Genomic DNA, 23,708 nt, shown 5'->3' with positions numbered 1-23,708 from the left:
ATTATCATGGCTTTTTGTTATTGATCTAAAATTGACCCTTAGGAGTTTTAAAGTCCACTATATCATGCCCATTTTTGATTTTTCCATTTTAACCAGTCTCTGACCACACAATTCTTGGGCTTCCCCTGCCTTTAAAGATTAGATTGAGGGGCTGGGGATACGGCTCAAGTGGTAGCGCACTCGCCTGGCATGCGAGCGGCCCGGGTTCGATTCTCAGCACCACATACAAAGATGTTGTGTCCGCCGAAAACTAAAAAAAAAAAAATAATAAAAAATAAAATTCTCTCTTTCTCTCTCTCTCTCTCTTTAAAAAAAAAAAAAACTTAAAAAAAGATTAGATTGAAGCCTTATGCTTAAACTATTAAAGAAAAAAAAAACATTCAAGTAAGGTGATGCTAAGTATATGTTTCAAAATTAACTACTCTGCCTTTTACTGTTTTCCTTCAGGCCCAGTAATTGCCATTGTACTTTGTCTATAGCTTTGCCTATTCTAGTTAAGGACACATTGACATTGTCTTTTTGTGTCTGGATTGTTTCACTTAGCTTGTTTTCAAGGCTCATTCGTATTGTAGCACCTGTCAGAGTGTCATTCCTTTTTAAGACTGAATAATATTCCGTTGTGCGGATGTACCTCATTTTGTTTATCCCTTGATAGATGTGGGTTGTTTGCACCTTTTGGCTATTGTGAATGGTGTTGCTATGAACATGGGTGTACATATATCCACTTGAGTCTCTACTTTCAATTATTTTGGGCACATACTCAGAAATGGAATTGCTAGATCATATGGTAATTCTATGTTTAACTTTCTGAGGTACTGCCAGGCTGCCTTCCACGGTGGCAGTACCATTTTACATTCCCACCAGTGATACACAGGGTTCCTATTTCTCCACATCTTCATCAACCCTTGTTTTTTCTGCTTTGTTGATAATAGCCATTCCAGTAGACAAGAAATGGTATCTTATTGTGGTCTTGATTTGCATTTCCCTAACGACTAGTGAAGCTGAACATCTTTTCATGTGCTTATTGGCCATTTGTATATCTTCCTTGGAGTCTTTGCCCATTTTTGAATGGGATTCTTTGTTTGCAACATCTTAAAAAAAAAAAAAAAAAAAAAAAAAAACTAAAGTCTGAAATAATTCATATGTTGGAGGCAACTGGCTCTGTATTTTAAAATGCAGGGTGTCAAGCTGAAGTGGGAAATAATTTTCAGCTCTGAGAAGGCCTTCTTTTTAATATTCTCAAAACAAAGAAGACAGTATTTTCTAAGGGAGAATTCAAATTTATAGAAGGCTCAAAAGTTGAGCAATTGATATGAAGAACCAACTGACTTTCTATGGTTTCTCAGGGAGGATGGACAACCATTCAGAACCAAAGATCTTCTGTGAAATAAGGAAGCAGAAAAATCTTTATAATTATTATCGTTTATGTCCAAGAAACTCAGAGAAGCAGAAACTGGTAGCCCAGTAGCCTGTGGTGGACAAGGTCAGTTATAACCAAGTCTTCAGCACCATGACCTTGAGGGGAAACTGCTGGTTAGAAGAGAGCCCTAAAGATAAGTCTGTGGGGACATAGAGTCACCAGAAGATGGAGACAACTGGGAGCACATATCTGGGAATTCACCCTTGGAACCGGCACGGCAGGCTCAAGCCACATAACTGGCCCGTCTCCGTTAGGGCCACGTTAAAAAAAAAAAAGTGCTTCGGACATCTTGTGTGTTCCGTGATGCCATCACAAACAGGAGATCTTCAGTCCAGTCCTTGCAGTTTGATTATAAGGCAAATCACAGAAGCCACGGCCCCACACTACCCACCGCACAGGGGGCATCTGGACGCGCTTTGGCAACAGGCAGAGATGGACTGGGAGGCCTGGAGCAGGGCTGCTGTGGAAGCAGCGAAGGGCTCCGCGGTGCCGTGACCTCTTTGCACCCCCGTCCCCACCCCGCGCGGCCGCCCTTGGCCGTAAGTTTCTTTGGTCGCGTAGGTTGAGGGTTCTCAGGTTCAGAGGAAGCCAAAAAAACGCGCTCCTTTTCACTCGGTCCAAAGAATGGCCGTCCGCGACTTCAAAGGCCAGACCCCAGACTCCTCCCCGCGCCTTTCCTGCTCCACGTCTCAATCCAGCTCCTAACATCTCAATACGGGTTTTAAACAAATCCAGTCAAGGGCTCTGTGCAGCCCCCACAGGGGTTCTTGGACGACGCGCTGAGAACTCAGGGGATCCTATCAGAGTTTGGGGGGGCCCTGGGGCGCAGGAAAAAGAGCCTCCCCATTCCGCACCGCCGGCTCCCTTCCGGAGCGGAGCTCGGATGTTGCAGGTCACGGGCATGGAATCCAGTCCAGGTGCTGTCTGGCCGAGAGCGGCCGCTGGGCCCAGATCCGTATTTGGTGTCCAGATTCCAACAGCAGGACGTCAGGACGGCGTGGGCTTGGGGTAGCGAAAGAGCGCCGCGCAAGCCCAGGACCCCGATTCCTGGACCCTGGGCAGCAGCGCGCATCGGTCCCGTGAGGCCTCAGGATCCCATTCAAGGCAAGGCTTTAAAAATAGCTCCGGCGAGATCCAGGCAACAGGAAGGAACATTTTTTTTTTTTTTTTAATGTGTGTAAAAATGTTTTGCTTCTTGTGGAGAACACACCGTTGCAAGTTCCAGCACCTGGGGCCCTATCCCCGCGCACCCACAGCCTTCGCCGCCTCTCCGGCACGGCCTCCGGAATCTGGATTTGGGGAGCGCAAGTGCCCCCTGTGGCCGGCCCTCATCTGACCCCGCGGGCCTGAGAAGGCAGAAACCGCCGGCGCGGGGCCCAGGAGGAAGTTGGAATCGCCGGGCGGGGACAAGGGCAGGTCGGCTCCGGGGGCCTGGAGGGGGCCCTACAGGTCCGGGCCATCCCGGGGATCTGCGCCGAGGCCCGCCCGGACTCGCGTCCTCCCACGTGGCCGACAGCCTGGGGCCCCACGTGGAACGGGAGGGAAAAGGAAGGAGGGAGAGGGGAGCCCGGACTCCAGGCCGCAGCCCCTGGACCCCCGCCCCTGCTCCTGCGGCCCCGAGCCTCCCTAGAACCTTGCGGGGGTGGGGGGCAGGCCGGGGAGTGCCCGCCGCGCCAGTGTGCACTTTCGCGCAGCCACTAATCCCCCGAGAGAGCCGATTTGTAGTGAGGAGTATCTGTAGGGGGCGAGACCGGCCCATGTGGGGTTGTGTCATTGGTTTGTAAAGAGAGACCCCGCCTTTGCCCAAAAAAAAAAAAAAAAAAAAAGCGAGGAGTGAGCGAGCGGCGACCCTCACCTCGCCTCCCGCCTGGCTCCTGCGCAGCCGGCAGGCTTCGGGAGACGCGGTCGGAGCCGCTTCTTTCCCTTTCCTTTTCTCCCGGCTTTCCTCCTCCTTTCCCGGAGGAGAAAACAAATAAAGAAGAGCAAATAGCCGGGAGGCGCTCTGCATCCAGGACGTTCCCTCCCCCGATCCAAGTTGGAATCAGCATCCTATTGGGGGTGAGCGCGGCGCGGGGCGGGCGCCGGCCGGGGACCCCCAGTGCAGCCCCCGCCCGGCGGGCGGGCTGGCGGGAGGACGCGCGGCCCGGACTAGGGGTGGGGGTGATCGGGAGCCGGGTGGGCGGAGGAAGGGGGTGGGGTGGGTGGGGAAGTAGGAAGAGGCTTGGCTGCGAGGGGAGGAGGAGGAAGGGAAGGGAGGGGTAGGGCGGGAGGGGGAGGGGCGGGGAGCTGGAGAGATTAAGTTTTTGTGTGTGTGTCCCTGTGTGCGTGTGTCATTTTAAGGTGGCTCGGGAGCGGCCCAGAGGAGCCGGAGGCGGCCCGAGGAGCGAGGGACGGAGCCGGGAGCCATGCCGCGCTGAGGGGGGGCAGCACAGCCACCGCCACCGCCACCGCCGCCGGGTGGGGTGGGAGGGGCGGGAGCGCCGCCGCCGCCGCCGCCTCCCGGGTGGGCGCCCTTCGCGGTGGACGCCGGCGGCCCTGGACGAGGTAAGGAGGACCGGGGGAGGGGGGGAGGGCTGGGGCCGCCGCCGCCCCCGCCTCACCTGCGGCCGCGGGCTGGGGGCGCCGTGCCCGCGCCTCACTGCGCCACTCCTGGAAGAGGAGGAGGAGGAGAAGGGCGAAGGACACCGAGCCGGCTTCCGAGGACATCTTTGGTCCGCGACCCCGGCCCGGGTTTCTCCTCGGCGCCCGGGGGTGGATGCCAGCCCGGGGTCCCCGCCTGCCGTCCCCCCGCCACCGATTGCGCCCGCTGGTCGCCTTTGCGCCAGGATTTTTGTTGTGATGAGAGTTGATGAATGCGAAGTAGGCGGTCACCTTCCTTCCCATCAGGATTGGAAAAAAAAAAAAAAAAAAAAGGAAAGAAAAACCCGGAGCGCAGCGGCGTCCGGAGGGCAGCGGCGGCGGCGGCGTCTCGGCGACGGTTTCCTAGGCACCCCCGGCTCCTGCCCCCCGAGCCCGGTGGGTGCGCGTGCGGGGGCCGCTGGCGACCCGGGCGGAGCGCGCGGCGCGCCGCGGGGACAATACGGCCGGATCCCTGGGGACCAGGAGTCCGAGCACGCCGGGGTGCGGCGGGCCTTGCGCCTGCGAGGCGAGTGGGGGGGCAGAGAGGTGGGGGTCTGCGGGGAAGTCGGGGAGCGCGCGACTCAGGCCCCTGGGGGCGCGGCCCCTGCCTGCCCGGGATCCCGCGCGGCGCCCAGAGAGCGCAAGTGAAAGACCGGGAAGGAGACGGAGTGGAACCCTTTTGTTTTGCCAGCCCGGCATTGTTGGCTCCTCCGGGCAGCCGGGCCACATCTGCCGCCGCCGCCGCCGCAGCAGCCGCCGACTGCCGCGCGGGGCTCGGCCCGCCAAAGTCGCGGCGGGGCGGGGGGCCTGGGCGGGCCGGGCGGGGGCCGGGCGGGCTGGGCATTTCCTCTGCCCGGCCGCGCTCCCGCGGGCACCACTTCCTTCTCGCCACCCGCCGCCGGGAGCCCAGCCCGCCCGCCTCCCTCACCTCCCCCGCCCGGGCCGCACTTTTCGGGTGGGGCGAATCAAAAAGAAAAAGTTTCGCAGGAGGGGCTGGCTGGGGCGCGCCCTGGGCGGCGGGGACTCAGCGTCGCGCAGGGACAGCCGGGCCGCGGCGGTCGCCTCCTTTTCCTCGTCCTCCGCGGTGCCGGACGGCCCCGCGCGGCCAAGGGGAAGCGCCTTTCTTTCTCTTCCCCGCTCTCTCCCCAGTGCCCGGGGCGAGTTGGGCAGTGGAGCGCCGGAACCCAGGCGCGCCCAGGCCTTTCTCCTACAGGAGGCCCAGCGGCGTGGCGGGTCGCCTGCAGCCCACGCTGCGCCCTGGGGCTGGGAGGCCGCGGGCCCAAGAGCTCAGCGCGGTCACCGCGGGCCGCGCCGAGACACTCGCGCGCGCACACTCCCTCCAGTGGCTTGCTTTCCGCCGGCGACGATGGTCGCGGACCCGGAGAGCGTGCGCGCGCGAATGTTTGTGGTTATCCCTCCCACCCCCGTACTTTTCCGGAGGCGGCCCAAACAGCAGTTGGCTCCTGGGGACCCCACGTTTAGGATTCTATAAGGGAGAAGAGGAATTTTTTTTTTTTTTTCCGTAGAAATTTCCGCTTGCCTGCGCGCTCGTGGTGGAGGCTGCTGGCAGTGGCCTACGTCGCCACGCCGGGCTCCCTTTCCCTACGCGGGGTAAACAGATCTTTATGTTTCCCCATTTTTTCTTTAAAGATTGGAGATCGGGTTAAGTTCTTAGAGAGTCAGATGCGAGTGGCTTGAAGGGTAGACAAGAGAATTCTATAAATATGCATTGGGAATTTAAAATGCTAAATGCCTTATTTGCAATTCTGTTGGATATTCTAGAGACTGGTATATTTTTATCTGATATGGATAATTTTGAGGGGACGTTATATTTGAGGGAACGTTATATTTGAGGGAAGTTTACAAAGTGATTTCTTTCTGCCTTCTAAACTTTGACGAAATACATCCACTATCGAACCACTCTCAAAGAAAATATTCTTTCTCTACTCGGTGCTGGGGTTCAAGGACAGTTTTAAAAGTACCCAGTATTTGGCCCCTAAGATTGGTTTGCTGCCTGCGGTTCTCGAAAGTAAAACTAGTTTTCATCCACTTCAGAGAATTCTACTGTTTTGAAATCTTAATAAATAAAGTATTTTACATTTCGAAGCAATGGGACTTTAAAGGATCTGGTGTTTATAATCACTTGATTTCAAAGAGTACTTCTTACAGCAATTACAAAGTAATATTTAAAATGCTAATTCAACATTTTCAGTCAGCAGCTTTAATATTGAAACAAGGTTCTTTTTTTATTTTTCTAAGTAGCAGGGACTGTATCTTAAAGTTGAAACACTGAATATCCTTTTGTCTGGCTCTGACACTCTCCTGGAAAAACCCCCAGTGCCCTTTTTATTGCCCCCCAAAGAAAAGTTAATGAGATGCTAGGTTTGAAGCAAGAAGGAGGCCCTCTCTCCTGCAAAATATGCTTACAGTTGCCATCGAAGTTGGATGCTCGCCGTGAATGCACTTGCCTTTAATGAAACCAGTTTAATCGTTCACACTTGATCAAGTATAACATGACCAAACAAAGGAAATAAGCCAGCATATTTCTGTAGAGCACTGAAGGGTTTAGTGTAAGTGTTGATGTTGGGTCACCCCTCCCCCACCCTGCCCCAGAGGGTCGAAGGCAAAGGGATTTATGGCGTTGATTGGTTTTCTGTGCCCCAGGGGTAGGGAACCCCAGTTCTGTCCCTATGGAAAGCAGTGATTAGAGGGAATTAGGGTTTGGCACTTGTTTTGAACCTGACAAGGTGCTTTTTGATTTCTTTTCCTTCTTGGGAAGATACTTAACTTGGGATATGTTCCACCCTCCCCCCTTTAATGGTACCTTAATAAGGCAGAGGGGAAGGTGGTGTGCTCTGCAGACTGAGCTTGGCCTCCTGAGTTATTTACGATTTCATTTGGGATCTTTGAAACTAACCCTTGAATGGGTGCTCTCTTGGGGGATGGGCAGAGTAACTTAGCTGTGATTGAAAAAAAAAAAAAAACTCTTTGTCCCCAAAATGCATTTCTTTGCTAGGCAGGAGTTGCAGTTTATGTGCGATATTTAGTCATTGTCTTATGAAGAAATATTAGCAAAGTATGTCTTCTTTAAAGTCAAGAAAGTAAAAAGTTTGGCTACTTAAAAACAAACACTAACTGCCATTGTAAAAACACACCACCGATGACATATTTTGGCCTTTTAAGACTCAGGCACACCTGTTCCTGTCCCACTGAGTTGAGTTTGCTTTCCCTGGCATTGTTAATCTGGCCCCACACACAAGATGAAACAGTAAAACTTGCTAGCTGAATAATTATTAACTAGTTCATCAGTTGCCTTTTCAGGGAATAATCAATAACTTCACTCTTGACTTTAAAAACTCCAAACAGAAATGTTATTCCTAAGGCTGGAAAGTGTTTTAAAGAGAGATTAAGTAAAACAAATAGCAACAACAAACAAAACTGCAAAGCCAACCTGCAACTTTTCCGGTCTTGAAGCTGTTGAGTGGACTGGGTATCCACTGAAGGAGTAAGTGGACTGGATTTAAGAATGAGAAAAGCGTGGGGAACTGTTAACATACTAGGAGAAAGGGAGCTCAGGGTGGCTCATGTTATTTGAAATTCTTGAGATTCACTTATTAAAGAGGAAAAGGACAGAAAAGGACAGCTCTCAGGGAGGGGCCCTGCTGAGATTCAGCACAGGAATGCCATTTGCCAAACGATCACCAACATCATGAATCATTTTTGAAGGCAAAGTTATACCCTTTGCACCTAATGCTTTCCCTAAATGGAAAAATTTTAAAGAGTTTACAGCAGCAATAGAACGGTGGCCCCAGTTGTCATTTTTTACCACTGTCATTTCAATATAGAGAGGCTGTCATCATAATGTATGAGAGTGCAACCTGGGTCCCTCTGTTAATAGTCTTTCCATCAGTGAAAAGCAGCAGCCAAGTGTCCCAGGTCCCTGATACCAGCCACAAATAGGTATTCATGCAGCACATGGTTGGAAAGGGAAATTTATCCACTGGGCAGGGCACAACTCAGGTAATATTTCTAAGTCTGAGTGATCATTCCATTACAGTGTGGAACACAATTTTGTAGTAATTAAAAAATGGGAGCACAGTTTCATCCTTTACAAAGAAGTCCTTGTCCTTAACAGAAGTGACCCTATTTGGTGAAATGTCAGGGTATCTTATTCCCCAAGAATCCTCCTTGAGAATTGCTAACTCAGGAAAGCTTGTGAAGATGCGGCCTAGTGAAAAGTTTTGGTAGGCACTTCAGTGCTGGATGATGAACTCTCCCAGGCTGCTGCCTGGGCAGGTATCAGGTTTCCCCTTTACAGCTGGTAAGCCTATCCTAATTTTCGGGGCTGCAAATTAAAGTTACAGCACCCCTGGAAAAAAAAAAAAAAAGGTGAAATGCAAGGCTTCTCCCTATGCCTGTCTTTTGAAGTTAATTTTTATTCAAGTCTGGGTTTGATAGACTGTGTATCAAAGACTTCTGAAAGGATCTCCTTATCTCCAGGTTTGGAAAATTATATTTAATAATTGCTCAAAACTTCAGAAATACTTTTAAGGTATTCAGTGGTTCTTTTGATCGTGATTTAATGGAAAGCATCCAAAAGCCATCAATGTGATTCTAAAGATATTCACAAATTAATGTTTCGGCATAATCCAGAGTTTGCTTTTAGCTGTCATTATTAATGTTTAAGGCCTAAATTATGGCTGCACTTGGGCATTCAGAACTTTGCCTGTGAAAAGAAGGGCTTTGCACATTGTGTAAAAAAGGGGGATTCACAAATGAATACAGAATGTACAATGGAGAGCGAGCCGGGCCATTGTTTGTGTGGAATGTTGACAATGAGAGCCAAGGGGCAGTTGCGCCTCCATTCTCACTGCTGGAGAACAGAACCCCGGGAGCTGCAGGCGGGGTGGGAACCAGCCTGGCATTCATCTGCTTTGGCTGGGCATGGAAATTTGGACTGCCTCCCTTCCAGAGTTTTTCTTAGAAGGTGGTCTTTCTGGACTGCTAGGGAATGTGTGCTTCCTCTTTTTAGTAATCTGGTTTGTTGTTGTTGTTGCTTGTTTGGCTTTTTGTTTGTTTGCTTTTTGAGGAAAGATTCCAAAAGCAAATAGCACTGTTCTTCCAGGAAAGTGGGAAAAATTAAACTTTTTTTCCCCCTAGAAATTTGAGTGACAAAGTAATATTCAGCACCCAAAACTGAGGCATCTCATGTCCCAGGAAGAAGGTGTGTTTATTTTTATTTTTTCTCACTTTGAAGTAGTGCTGTTTGCAGTGTCAGGGAAAGCGTCCTGGACACGTTCTGCCTGCTGCCCTTTCTAAAACCCCTTTATCTCTCTTCTCCACTCAAAGCCCTCTCACTTCCACCCGGAGAACCTAGGGCCAGCAGGAGCCAACCAAGGGTCCCACCCAGATGATATGCATGCCTACCACCTTCTCTTCACCCCCCACCCTAAGCAAGATTGGCCTAGATGGCTGAACATTCTTGAGACCATCACCTCTTCTGCTGTTCAGCCACATACATTAGCTTAGAACTCTGGGGGCCAGTGGCAGTTTCTCCATGTACCTACCCTAGCCCGTGCACCTCATTATCTAACAGTTCTTTAGTGAATGTTTTAGAAATGATCTGCTTTAGTTGTTTACCTAACAGATGATTGCCTAAAATGGGCTCAATATCCACAAAAATTGTGATAAAAACAGTTGAGTTCTTATTACTGGGGCAAGTGGTGATTTTGGTTTTATGGGGAATTGTGACTTGTGTCCTATGTAATATTACCCAAAGGTCATTTGGTGTTTAGAGGATGTTAACCCTGAATAGCTGCTGTTTCCTGAGCTGGTGGTCAGGCTTGCTTTGGGATCTGTTGGCCTCTGAGTCCAGAAAAGTCCTGGGGGTTGGGGAGGGCATTGCTTTTCAACCATTGTGGTTCTAAAAATCCTTCCCATTGTAAGTAAAATGCAGAAAGAAAGCCATGTTTCTTTAAGTCATTCATTTCTACTCCATTCAAAATCAGCCCTCTAATAGCAGAAATGTGCTCCTTGCATTAAGACCAGTCCTTAGTTATGATTTAAGAACTGTTACCCCATTTAAAGGCCCTCCAGTGGGAAATGGTGACCCTCTGTGTCTCCTCCCAAAGTGCTTGGGAGAACCATTGGAAAGACTGTGGACACAGATGGGCACTGGGGTCTTTCCCCAGTGCCAGGCACCTAATTGCAGCTGTGCTGCCAACCATGCCTGAAACCTGGCCTCCTGCAGTCCGTCCCAGCCTAGGACAAACAAAAACTTCATTATTGGAGGCACGGAATCCCAGGAAGTTTCTCTGGAAGGAACCATAGACCTAAATCAGAGGTCAACTTCTCTGCTTAATGGGATATTTTTTCCCCATTATGGCAGTTTTAAAGTCTCACCTCAGTGTTGAGGCTAGCCAAGAGTTGTTGGAAAGGGCCTGAATCAAACCAGGAAGTGACAGTATTGTACCTGCTCCAGATGTGTGTGTGTTGGGGGAGGTGAGGAGGGGGATGGGAGGGGAGAGGCTTGAGGCTGCTGAGCTGCCAGAGTTCTTTGTTGGAGGGGGTGAGGTGTGCACCTTTCCTTTTAAAGGAACTCTTAGCTGTGGCTGTATTCTCTTGCTGACTGGTGGTCTCAGTGTGGTCTGAGTGGAAGTGCGAACTGCTTATCCTCTTATTCAGGCCCAAGTGGGCCCGAGGAAGAGTGGGACAGTGCCTACTCATTCATTTGGGTCCTGGATGTCCTCCACTGTTGCCGGTAAGCTCCCGCAGAAGTAAGGCCAAAGCAACCATCAGGCAGGGTCTGAGAAAGCTCTGAAAACCACCTTCCGGGAACAGTTGAGGGTGCGGTTCCACCTGGAGTAGACCCCTGGCCTCTGCCGGGCAACAGTTCCCCTGGCTTAGCCACGTGGCCTGGCTTTGCTCTGAGAAACTGTGCTGGTGACACAAGGGAGGCCTAGCTGGTGGAGCTGCCAGGCCAGACAGGCTGCGTGGGCTCCTCCCAGAACTGGCAAAGCTTGGCTGACCGCTGGGGTTCTGTGTGGACCAAGGCTTTCCAAACAAGGGAGACCCGGATGGAGGCCCAAGCTTGGGAACACCTGCCTAGGAGGACAGGCCACATTTTCTTCTCAGTGCGGGTGACAAATAACATTAAAAGTTCCCCTGTGCCTTCTCTAGATGTTGGAGGTCTTCAAGTGAGGCTCAAACGCCCAGTGCACGTGGGTGAATTGGAGTCCCCTACCTATGCTCCTTCGTGGCTCGGCGGCTTTCAGGTTACAGGGGAGAGGTCAGGTCATTTCGGGAGAGCAATGGGTAGTGTATTTCACTGGACAGAGAGATATCCATAGGCACATAGGTGCCCACAAGTAAAATCTGGGAATGGTTTTGATCTTAAAAACATTTCTCGGCCATTAATCCTCCTGCGAGCTGGGTAAATAAAGTAATTCGTGTTTTTAATGCGAGGAAGAAATACTGGAAGAGGCTGGTTTCCGTCTTGTTTCAGTGGCGCCCAGTTTGGAGGGCCTGGGACCGCGGGAACCCCTGGGTCCCGCCCAGACTGACTCCGGGGCGACGCTGCGTGGCCCACGCGACCTTCCGAAGTGGGGGCGCGGAGGGCGGAGGGGCCTGGGTGAAGGCCACCGCACAGCTGGCCGCGCCGCACTTGGAGGGGGCGGGGTCTGGCCGAGGTTCCCGGGCTGCGCCTCCGCCGGGCTCCCCGGACCTCCCGGGAGCTCGGGCCTCCAGCGAGCACGGCCTCCTGCGTCGGGGCATCCTGGGGCCGGGGTTCCGCGACACCGGGCCGCAGGTGGGACGTCTCAGGGGCCGCGCACCTGGCGGCTCAGCCAGCCCTTCCGGGCCCAAGCACCTGGAGGCCCCGCCCCCGCAGGCCCGGTACCTGGCGGGCGCGCCCCGCCCCCTCCGCGGGCGGCGGTACCTGACACCCCCGGAAACGCCCCTCCGCTGCGGTCGCCTTTTCACGTGTAAATCGGAATCGCTTCCCGCCGCGGGGAAGTCATTGAGAAGGGGTGGAAATGGTCCCTGCCCCTGCGCTCATTTCCTCCTGCCTCCCGCAGGCCTTTGTGCAGGGCTGGGATCCCAGGCGGTGGGGGTCGGGCTCGACGCCGCCCCACACCAGCGGGGGCCCCTGGGCGGGGATTGGCGCCGCGGGACGCCCGAGTGGCCCGGGTACCTAGGACTGAGCCTCACCAGAGCCAGGTACCCGGCAGGACCCTGCTCGGGCCATCCCCGCTCCAGTGATCGCGGCCTCCGATGCCCCAGACCTGTAGTCTTGGTGTCCCTGGCGCCTCTAGTGGACTTTTGCGGAGATTCGTTGATTGACTGAGCGATCGTGACCAATTGCAAGCAAACGGTAAACAGCGGCATCTTTAAGACCAGGCGGGTTTGTATCCCGTGGTGTGGGCAGTGTCTGGAGTCGCAGTTCTCAAGATTCTGAGTATTTTACTTGTACTACAAAATAGCGCCGTGGTGCGGGAAACTGCGCCTGCTGCTGTAGCAGGTGTATTTGCAGGAAGCTGTACTGTTACTCTGCGTGTGTCACTCAGGCAGCTCTTCAATACCTGGAGCCTCGGGACTCTTGCGACTTGAGGTTGCCCAAGCACTAAGTGGTGAGGCCTGCACAAGGCAGGCCTTTCATTTAGCCAGCATCTCCTTGGAAGAATTTCTGTTTGCCTTTCTATCCTTTGCAGACTTTATTTGGTGGCCCAGGTTAGGTTCCCTGCCGGCATTTAAATACATTCACCAACTTTTGCTGAAGTAACATTGTAGCGGGCAGCCATTGGGCGCTTACTTGGTATCAGTGCTTAGCTTGCTACATCATTGGTGTGTACCGTGGAGTTTGAGGTTCACAAGAGTGACGCCAGACATCGGGAGGCACTTTCAGGTGACTGTCCAGGACCCACCCCACTAAAAGTGGCTGAGCTGGAATTTGAACGGGGTTATTGGAAGAGGGTGGGAGAGAGTTGGCAGGACTCCCTGGTGGGAGAACTGTGGGTTCTGGAGCCTTCTTCTGGGCTCTCTGCCCCCTCTCACCCACTGGATCCAAGTAGAGGGAGAGATGAGGAGGGTTGGGCTGGGTTGAGCACCTAGCAGGCATGTTTCCGCAGGATTGAAATTCTCATCTCAGAAGCAAATATCTTTCTCCTGATTTTTTTTTTTTTTTTTTTTCTCCCCAGAGCACATGGAACTATAAGTTCAGCTAGTTTTCTGATTAGGTCTGTTTGTTAGAATATCACGGTCTAATGCCACGGAGGGCTTCCTAGATTGTTTCCAGGCCAGTTTTAGATTCACTGTACTTTGGGGATGAATGTTCAGAACACCAAGGCTTGTGATCGGGACCCTCCACCAGGCATGGTAGGCAGAGTCCTCACTGGCTTCGTGGGAAGAATTCTCTGGATTCTCACTGTCCAGCCAGTCAAGACTCCCAGCCTCAGCCATATTCTCACTTCTGTTCTTTTGACTCCAGGCCGTAGAAGTGATAGTCACTACTTAACTGATGAAGAGACTGAGGGTCAAGAGGTTAGGTAAGTAAGGGAGCCAGAAGTGAGCTAGTTACAGCCCTGTCTAGCTCTGGTTTTTCCTTTGATTGAGGCTTCTTTTTGCTTTTTAACTGAGACTTGGGGGTGTTTGGGGGTGACTGATTAGACGTCTTACAGTCTCTCTCCCTTGCCCTCCATCTGGTTGTGTTCAAGGTAATACTCCACCTCCCGCCCCCAACACACACACACACACACACACACACCCCACCTGGGATTATGTAGATAGTATGTGGTCATCTGGATTTAGTGGTCAGGTGTCCTGGTATCCTTTTCTGTAGATCAGACTCCGATTTCTGTGTTTGAGGTTTGGGCTGGTGTGATGTCTTCTCAAAGTGAGCCCCGCCTTTGGGGTGTGCCCCTCTCTGAAGGAAGGGGCTAGAATGGGATGTCCCCCGCCTCCACTCTGGCTGCTTCTCACTTTCAACTGGATTCATTGTGCACATCTTAAAATAAGATCTGGTGTCTGCATTCATGGAGGAATGTAGGGGAAGAAACCGGGAAGCTGGATAGGATTTCTCCCGTTGGGATATTCTGTCTGCACCACTCCTATCAAAACCAGTGAGAAACCTGTCTGAGGGGGCCGCTTCCTTCTGGTTGCTGCCCTGAGTTTGTGTCCTGGGAGCCTTAGAGAGGAATTTGAATGAATTCTTTGGAACAAAAGGGACAGGCTTTTTTTTTTTTTTTTTTCAAACAGGCTATCTGATCTGAAGGGCACAGCACAAAATTGGGTGTGTCCTGAGATCCAGAGCCGAGCCTGGCCAGAAAGTCTGGAGCAGGCAGGTGGTGCTGGAGCTCTTGACCTTGGCTTCCCCTAGAGGCGAGGTCCTCCGTGGAGATTTTCCTGAAAAACAGGCTTTCCTTTAATTATAAGACTATCTTCCTGCTTTACAGCCCTCCTCTTCCTTTGGGGAACACATGTGGGCTTGTGACTATGCGAGTGCCCGGGAATCTCTGCCATCTAGCTGGGGCCTGGGCCCCAGGGAGGCTGGGGGACAGAGTGAGGCCCCTCCCTGTTTCAGGTCAACAGAGGGAATCGCGGGGAGGTGTCTCTTGACAAATTAGTCATGTTAGCCCCGGTGTCCTGGCCTGGCTCCAGCTTGGGTAATGATTATATTCTATTTTAAGTCCCCCTGCAGTTTTCAAACAGGTCTCCATTCCGCTTCACTCCACACGGAAAGGGTGGTGTGTGGGTGGGCTGCTGCGGGGCCCGGATCAGCTCTGGGCTTTCTTCATCCCCTCAGACTCAAGACAGGAAGGGTGGGGCTGCTCCTCAGGCTGTTGTGCCTGAGGTGGACCTGGAGTGGCCGGGCTTGTAGGCAGTTGAGGTCAGAATGCTCAGATGGCACTTGTAAGTTTTCTCAGACTTGTAGGCCGACCACTGTGCGCAGCTTCCTAAAGGAGCCAGGATGTGGGCGGTCTCAGAACTATGCTTAGGTGGGTCTGGGGTATGGGAGGTATGTCTTGTTTCAGAAAAGCCACAAGCTTGGTATCACCAATTTCCTCCATCAAAACACAGGACAGGAGCAGGGGATTTACCCAGCACAGGGGCCATGACTTCCTGGGCACTTTGTGCTTTCCTGCCTGGGTAAGCATTGGGGAAAGCAGGGAGGCTCCCTGGGTCTGGGTGGGTAGCACAGGGTGAGGAGTGAGCTGGGTGGTCACTGGCGGCAGGCGGGCTGGCTATGCCCTGTCTGGAGGGGCCGACCTGCAGTGCAGGGTATTTTTTATCCTTTGCAATGAAGGATAGATGGATGACTCTTAATGGGGCCTGGTGAGCTGGGTTTTTTTTTTTTTTTTTTTTTTTGGAGGGGGTCACAGTGAGAAGTATTTGGAGGTAGGCGATCTGGGTAAAGAGTAAACAACAACAATAACAACAACAAAAAAAACCCTGGAATGTGCAGGGCACCTGGGTAGGGAAGGGCAGTGGGTAGGGAGACTACAGATAGACTAAGATCTACCTATAGTCTACAGAGAGATGTACAGGGAGACTACAGTGATAGACTACAGATCACTCAGAAGGTTGTTTTTAGTCTATGGAATGTCACTTTGTATTAGTGCACTCCAAGAAATGCCCAGTAAAATATTTACTTTTCTATTTAGATCTATTTTCCCAGAGAAGGAATAAACAGTTGTCTTGCCTGTTGGATGGCCAGGATGGGGGTGTGGGTCTGCCCCGGCTGCCCTCCACGGTGGAGCCTGCTGAGAAGGGCAGCTCAGGTTTTAGTTCTCTACCCCTGAGGCTCAGCACCCACTTTAGAGCAAGCGAGCCAGGGTGCAGGTGGAACGGGGCCACATTTGCAGAGGCACCAGTGACTCTGCCTGCCCCTTCCCTTTGTGGATTTGTCTCCGTAATTCCTCCAGGTCCCCAGGCGGTAGGAGGGTCTGCACCCTGGTCAGGGCAGTTGATTGCTTCCTGGACTCTTGTTAGGTTTGTCTTCCTGGCTCGCGGTGGGTGTTGTGTGCTTTGGTAACTGGCCCAGGTCCAGCTGGGTGGCAGATTTGCTGTGGGTGTTTGAGCCCTTTCCTGACCCTGGCCCTGACAATGGGGTAGTAATCCATCATCTCCTCCCAGGGTACCCATTCACTCACAGATGCTGACTGAGCCACCCACAAAGGGCCACAAACAGGATGGATGTGCTCTGTGCCTCACTAAGAGGCACTGGGGATTGAATCCAGGGCCCTCTAGCACCAAGCTGCATCCCCAGCCCTTTTTATTATTTTTAAATTTTGAGACAGGGCCTGAATGAGTTGCCTCCAACAGGCAATTCTCCTTTCTGGATCAACCTCCCGGGTTGCTGGGATTCCAAGCGGGAGCTACCAACGGGAGATGCTCTCTCCCCTGGGTGGTGTTGCTGTGCTAAGCAGCATGGTGGGTTCCAAGTGTGAGTTGTAAGTGTGGGTGAGTGTGAATTGGTGAGAGAGGGCATGTGTAGACAGATGTCTGTTGGACCGATACCGGCACAGGGGCCTGGTCATTGCATGGACCAGTAGTTTCTTGGGTTCAACTTACAGTTTCGAGGTGGGGAAAGCAAGAGGGTCCTTGAAAATGCCCTTGGGAGGCCACAGTTACTGGCAGCCAGGGCATCCCAGCAGGCCATGCCTTGGGGCCAGAAGGCCGCCAGGATTCACAGCTGGGAATCATGGAAGTGCACAGTGCATAAGCAGCCGATTTACCTGAGAGGTGCTCACATTAGCCAGTTGTTACCATCATTGGGGTGGTGACAGTGGTGGGAATAAGGGAAGCCCAGTCCTTGTGGCGGTGTTCGCGGACTTGACTGGCACCTCCCCTTCACCCCTGCCTTGTGAGAGCTGCACTTGACATTTCCAGTTCTACCTCCACCTAGAACCTCGGGTTCAGAAATCTTTAGCACACAGTTAAAATTAGGGTCCTCAGGAGCTTGGGGAAGGCCCTTGGGAGGGAGCAGAAGGGTTCCAGCCCATCCCCTGCCCAGCCCTTTCCAGCCCCAGAATTTGGTGGTAACAGGCCGGCTGGGGGCTTGTGGTTTTCACATGAGAGACCACACAGTCCCCAGGGAGGACCTGTGCCTGGGTGTTTTGAGAGAGGCCGTCATGCAGGGGGATCCCTGGGGCACTCTAGCCAGAGTCTGTCTCTGGGCCCACTCGGTTCTTTTGGAGAGCCCCTAACATCTGCATTTTAACAAACTCCCCCAGGCTGCTCTTAATGCAGTTCTTCAGGACGGCCTAGATTGCCTCTAAAGACTCCCCAGCAGCCCACACCCTGGGCCTCCTGAAGGAACACTTGGCATACAAAGTGTTTGAAAGGAAATTTTATAGACCTTGAATAACCACCCCAAAATAACTGCATAGATTTGAAAATTGAAATGTATGTTTCTGCCCTACTCCTAATTTGGTGTAGGAGGGATCCCCGCCTCCACACACCTCACCACACTTTTCCAAAGGACTTTTGCTGTCTGTCTGACACTTGGGGAGCGGGTTCCATATGCAGATGCACATGACATTTAACTGTGTCTCCTGACCAGTGAGCGTGTTTATTGAGATGAGGCAGAGTGGAACAGCACAGCACACCAGCTAGAAAAGAAATGGTTTTTACAAATTGTATTTTTGTAAAATCAGAACCACTTAGTAAAGTAACACTGAAAATTTCTCTTCTCAAGTCAGAGATAGCACACGGAGTTCAGGGCAGATAAAATCGACCTTTGGGGGCTCAGCTGAGGCCCTGCCTGTGCCAATCGCATTTTTTTATTGTGATGCCAGTGCTCTGAGACATTTGGGTATGACACTCTGGAACATTTCCTGGCAAAGGCTTTTCATCTTCTTTGGAGAATTTTTAATTGGGTTTCGGTGAGGCCAACAGCTTACCTCTCTTTTTGTTTGCAGAAGTTCTTTGTCATATATTAACATCCCTACTGTGAGACAGTAATGCACTGTGGTTATTTCCCACCTGAGGAATTGGCAGAGCCATGTGGATGGCCTCTGGTTCAGGAAGGGTGGAGCAAGATCCAGATGGTCGCTTCTCCACCTGTGCCAGGCCGGCCACAGGCGGCTGTGTTCAGACCCCCTGATTCTAGAGAGGAGTGTGGATTTGAAGGCCAGAAGCAGGACAGGAGGAAAACCATCCAGCTTAAGAGATAGCACCTTCCATGGGAGCCTAGAGTGAAGGGGTGAACTTGATAGGTATCCGCAGGTGTCTTCAGAAAGGGGGGGGGCACGTAAGGGGCCTCCATTTATCCTTATACGAGGTTTGTAACTGAGGTCTTAGGCAGAAGGGACTAACTCTTGGTTTGGGTAACTACTTCCTGGGGGAAGTTTGAGGTATCACTGTTGGAGCATATAACAGCCCTGGCCTGAACTCTGGTTACCTGGCTAAGTAGCCTGGACTAGGTATCCTGGCTACCTATGAAAAGGCAAGGGGTTTGTCAGATTGAATATGAGAAATAGTAGGCTTGGGGGCCCAAACATCTTCTTTTGGGGCTCCTTTTGGACTTTGGTGGCTAACCAAGCAATGACTTTAAGATTTATGGTGTTTATGAAAAGTAGCATACCTATCTGTTTCCATATAGACATCTTAATAGAGATTAAGTACAAAATAAAGCAGAATGCCTGAACGGAGATATTCCCATAAGCAATATCGGAGTGTTAGGCAGTGTAATTATGTTTTGTACACTTCCCAATTAAGCAGTTATGCATTAGTAGGAAAACTACCTTTAAGAGATTTAGAAAAGCTTTATAATTTAGTAAATCAAACAAATAGTTGTGCAATATTAGGCATAGGGTTTATACATGTTATATGATAAGGTAACTCAATTTGGATTGATTGCTGGAAACTTATGCAGTGACATTGTGTTGGAATTTGCTGCTTCTGAAAATTGCCCGTAAGGAAGATCTGCTTTGAATAGAATGGAGTTCCTACTGGGTGCTGCCTGGAATGAGGCCCCTGCTGTAGCCAGAGGTGGTGGCCAGCCTAGGGCTGTGGGGAGGAACAGTGAGTTCACTCTGAATTCACAGCAGTCATGGGGGAATATATTGGGTAGGAAAGTGCCTGGGGTGGGTCATTCCCAGGCCTGGGGTAAGGGCGGGGACCCACTGGAAGAGCTGAGGACGTCCCTGGTGCTCCTCTGAAGTGTGGTGGGAAAGCACACAGCCTCAGGACATGCACTTGTTCTACCAGGTTGTCCAATGACTGGCTGGGAGCCCTGGGCAAATGACTCCCAGGGCATGGTGAAGGTTGAATGAGGTTTGCTAGGGCTTGTGATCCCAAATGTGGGTCGTTATTATCTCTTTGTGAAGTCGAGAGTGGGGAGTGGGCTGCTGGCAGAGCATCCAATGGCCTCTGACTTAGCTGCAAACTCAGAAGTTTCTATCTCCAGAAGTGACATTTAACATTTAAATTAGGGCTGCGCCCTGGAAGAGCTGGAGGCACAGTTGGAAGCATCTAGAGTCCCAAGGGTGGGCAGCTGCTGCCCTCAGCTGCAGCATTCACTGGGGTGGAAGAAGGTATGAGGTCCTGGAGACCATGAGGGTGAGGGTAGGGGTGTCCTGAGTAGGCTGCCTCACCTAGTCCTGAAGTTGTTTGCCTCTGGTGCCACGGTTGGATGGCCTGAATCATCCAGGCACAGAATTCTAGAGTATTCAAGCTGGAGGTCTTTGCAGATTTTATCGGTGTTTGGCAAGGTCCTTGGTATCCTTATTGGATACAGGCTATAACAGCTTCTAGGGGAACTGCTATGTGCCAGGCACTGTCCTGGGCCTTTTAAACTACCTCTCATCTGACAAATGATGACCCTGAGAGCCAGAGAGGTGTGATAGGAGGCCTACTCCAGGGTACGGGATAAGTGGTCGAGTGGCCCCAACTCATCTTGATGAGGCTCAAGCTTCTGTCTCACTCTGGGATACCTGGGCATGATTCCCCTGTGTCCTGCCAAGCATAGGGCTGAAAGCTATGTTGTCACTGTCACTTTGGCCTTCCCCACATAGGACATCTACAGGGGGCACAGGGTGGCAGTGAACCTCTCTAGTAGAAGGAACTGCCAGGGTCTTGTCCTGGCTCTGCCCTTAACTTGCCGGGTGCCCTGGGGTGAATTTGGATGCTGAGCTTCAGTTTCCCTATCCACGTGTGTCCTGGGGTTCTCAGCTCAGGGCATCCCCTGGCCTCTGCATCTTCAGGCAAGGACAGGATCAGGGGAGCTGGATTGCCCCTTTCATGGCTGCTTGCCCAGACTTCCCCAGAAGGGACAAGGTAGGATTCTGGAGGGGCTGAGGTAGCCGGAGAGAATGGCAGCCACACACAGGTGGACCTTGTCCTGCCAGGGCTGTTCCTGGAGAGACTTAGAGGGGCCAGGATGAACCTGTGCCCTCCTTGCTTGGTAAGAGAGGCTGTTGGGTTTAGAGTTAGACTGCAGGGGGGGATGGTGGGGGTAAATGTGATGGAACTCTGAGCTGAGAGCAGTTGAGGAAAGGTTCTTGGAGGGAATTCATTTCCTGGGCACTGTGGCCAAAGGTAAAAGGGTTTTCCCTGACGAAATTAAAGTGTGACTGACTTGCAGGCGAGGCAAACTGTGTGCCTCCACCAGAAAGAACCCTTGCCGCTGATGTTGGGCTGAGGGTTCCAGAAGCTGGTGGGGAGGGTGAAGGGCCAGCCCTCCTTTTAGCTGGAAAAAGGCCTGGAGGCGGCCACTGGACTCCACAGCTTACTGAAGAGGAAAAGGGAAAGTCATTTACTTTTATTATTTGTTTTTTTTGAGGGATACTAGCTTTTAAAAATTTTTATTAGATATAATTTATGTACAGTAAAACTCAATCTCAGCCTGCGATTCTGCAAGGGTTTTGTTTGTTTGTTTTGGGGGGGAGGGTACTGGAGATTGAACCCAGGACCTCACACATGCCAGGCAAGTGCTCTCCCGGCACCCAAGATACACACCTGTGTGTGGCTGCCATCCTCATAATTTGCAGACTGGCCTTGAACTTGCGATCCTCCTCTCTAGGCCTCCTGAGCAGCTGGGATTACCAGGTGTCCACAGTTCTGTCAGTTTTGAAAGATTGAGGTACCACCACTTGGCTGCATAGCAAACTCCCCATCCAGGAATATTCCTGGGGCCAATATTCCTTGGCTGCATAGCAAACTCCTCATCCAGGAATATTCCTGGGGCCCTAGGTGCCTCCCTTCACCCCATCCCTGCCCATCACTGCCAAATCATTCCTTTGGGATAATAGAGAAGCCAGCCTAGGTATTTGACAGAGGTCAGTGGGTGTTGGTGTGAGAGGCCAGGGATTTCTGGGATATCTATAATGTCTAAGGATTGCGCCTTTCTGCAAGGATGTTTTGGTCAGAGCAGATGCATTTGCCTAGGTGACCTCCCAGCAGTGTCATCCCAGGGATGCCTGAGACTGAAGGACCTTGGCTTATGCTAGCTAGATAGGTCAGGTCAAAAGAAATCACTTCAGAATCTTGTCTGTTTTGTTAAACCACCTGAGTCCCCAAAAGGACAATTCTGGACCCACACTTGAAGGCCTAGGTGCATCTAAGGCCATTGTCTCAGGTTCCCTGGGGACATGTACACACAGGCTTGCTGTCTGTCCATGCGGTGTCCCGCCAGCCCCTCTTGGAAGGGCCTGGGAACAGGTGCCTGTTCCGTCTGCCACAGCCACTGGCTCCAGGTCCAGAGGGACTGCAAGTGACTGCTAGGTCACTGGCCGCTTCCTCCTTTCTCTGTGGGGGATGTGGCTTTGGAGAGAGCCAGGCTGCATACTGACCCTGCTGGTGCCACTGCTGGCTGTGCTTGTTCCCAAGACCCCTAAGCAGCTTCTACTTTGCAAAGGTAGAGGTCGGCCATCTTCATGAGGTCAAGGAGCACGGCCTGTGGAAAGCCTAAGGAACTAGAGAACTTCCTGGCTGAGAAGGTAGGCTGCCTGGAGGCCAGTGTGGCCCTGGAGCACCTGGGCGAGCATCCCCCGAGGCCAGTCCTGGGTCCCACCCCTGCTGCTGTTGCTTCCTCTGTGGAATAGGAAGGTCAGGCTTTGCAGAAAGAGGTGTTTATGAGGTGCCATGCTCCTAGCCCAGGTGCCCTTAGGAGCGGGGCACAGAGGAAGTGCTTGGCCAGGTGCCCTGCTGCACTCTGGGATGTGAGCAGCAGTTAACTCGTTTCCTTTGCAGTTTTCAATGTTCTCTTATTTCTGTTTGTTGGGGGTATAAGAAATGTCTTGGGAGTGTTTTAAATTGTTAACTGGGGATGGCTGCAGTTATTTAAGTTCTTGGCTGCTGCCAGAAGTGCCCTTTCATGGCTCAGGCTTGGTCCCCCCATTGTTCAGATGGGGTCAGGGGCAGGTGAGAGTGTTCATCTTTTGGTCGGCCACCTCAAGTGATCACGCTGCTTCCTGTCTGTGTGCACTTGCTGCCCGAGAAAACGCTTTGATGTCTGTGACTTCAGACTGAATGTGACCTTGACTCCTGGTCTGAGATTGATGTTTGTGCATCCTTGGCTTTGGGGTGTTTATCTGTGAGCTGCCATGCAGTGACAGTGGAGACATGGACGCATTGGTTATAGCATTTGATGTTGCTGGGGTCAGGGGAGGCTTGCTGTGGGTGTAAGGAGACCTTGGAGTCTTGGGTTCATAGCCTTAAGTGCGTCCTGTCCTGAAGGCTCTAGGGACCATGGCATGAGCTCTTGTCGGAAACGTTCTGCCGGAACCTGGGTGGAAGTTGTGCAGAGTGTGGCCACCTCTAGTCTGCTTCCTGGCCACTGTCACACCAGGGGCCCCTCGTGGCAGTTCCCCCCTGGATCCTTGGTCAGCTAAAACATTTGCCCAAATGTTGGAATTTATTATGGGGAGAGCGGAAAGCTGGACTTTATTTGAACATAAAAGGCAAGAGTGGCTATGGAGGAGAGGGCTGTGTTCACCTTGACGTGGCGTCGCAGGTGCATGTGTGTGTCCACACCCACCGAGTTGTCTGCGTTAACTGTATGAAGCTTTTACATACCCACTGTTTAAAAAAAGCACAAGGGAGAAGGTGCTGTGCTGTTGTGAAGGGCATCCATAGGCTTGTTCCGTACTGTGTCCCCAACAGTCAGTCAGCCACACAGGGGCCTTCTTGCATGGTCAGCAGCTCTGAACCACATGCCTTTGAGCATAGCAGGGCCTGGGGTGTTCTGGGCATGGGATGCCGTCCCAGTTTCCTCTGTGGGCTCCACTCCTGTCTCCCACTTTGGGTAGGGCAGGCTTCCTTGGATGGGTCCTGAAATTCCATCTGACTGTTGGAGGGAAGGGAGTTCACAGCCTCCCGTGCTTGATTTTCTGTGCTCAGGCTCAGCTGGCCCCAGCCGAGAGCTCCCAGGGCCCTGCAAAGGAGGGGAGAAAAGGACAATACTCTTTGTGTGGGTGACCGAAGCACTGAAAGGAGCCTTCCCAAAAGGTCCTCTGCCTTCACACTGAGACTACTAGATGTCCGAGACTGTTAGACCCACGTTGAGGAATAATAATAATAGCTGTAGTTTATTGATTGCCAGGAATGTGCCCAGCAGAGGAGAAGATGGAAATGTATTTTGTGGCTCCTTAATAGGACAGGCCCTGGATCTCTTCTGAAATGCTTGGGACCAGAACTGTTTTGGATTTGGGGGGCCCCCCCCGCCAGGTAT

General features: G+C 52.0%; 1 protein-coding gene across 3 annotated transcripts in view; it reads left to right on the top strand.

The window, feature by feature from the left end:
* Window positions 1–3,313: 3,313 nt before the first annotated feature.
* The window catches only part of Ctbp2 (C-terminal binding protein 2), a 138,865-nt gene continuing 118,470 nt past the window's right edge, over window positions 3,314–23,708 (top strand). The window contains exons 1-2 of one of the 3 annotated variants that reach the window (XM_077105487.1): window positions 3,314–3,478; window positions 3,761–3,964. The gene's annotated coding sequence lies outside the window, so the exon portion shown is untranslated. Of the gene's footprint in view, window positions 3,479–3,725; window positions 3,965–11,159; window positions 11,179–23,708 lie in introns of those variants that run through there. The other 2 variants (XM_077105489.1, XM_077105488.1) reach the window with 2 other exon arrangements.

The sequence above is a fragment of the Callospermophilus lateralis genome, chromosome 15, assembly GCF_048772815.1.
Source record: "Callospermophilus lateralis isolate mCalLat2 chromosome 15, mCalLat2.hap1, whole genome shotgun sequence".
NCBI classification, from domain to species: domain Eukaryota; kingdom Metazoa; phylum Chordata; class Mammalia; order Rodentia; family Sciuridae; genus Callospermophilus; species Callospermophilus lateralis.
This window is presented reverse-complemented; position numbering and strand designations above follow the sequence as displayed.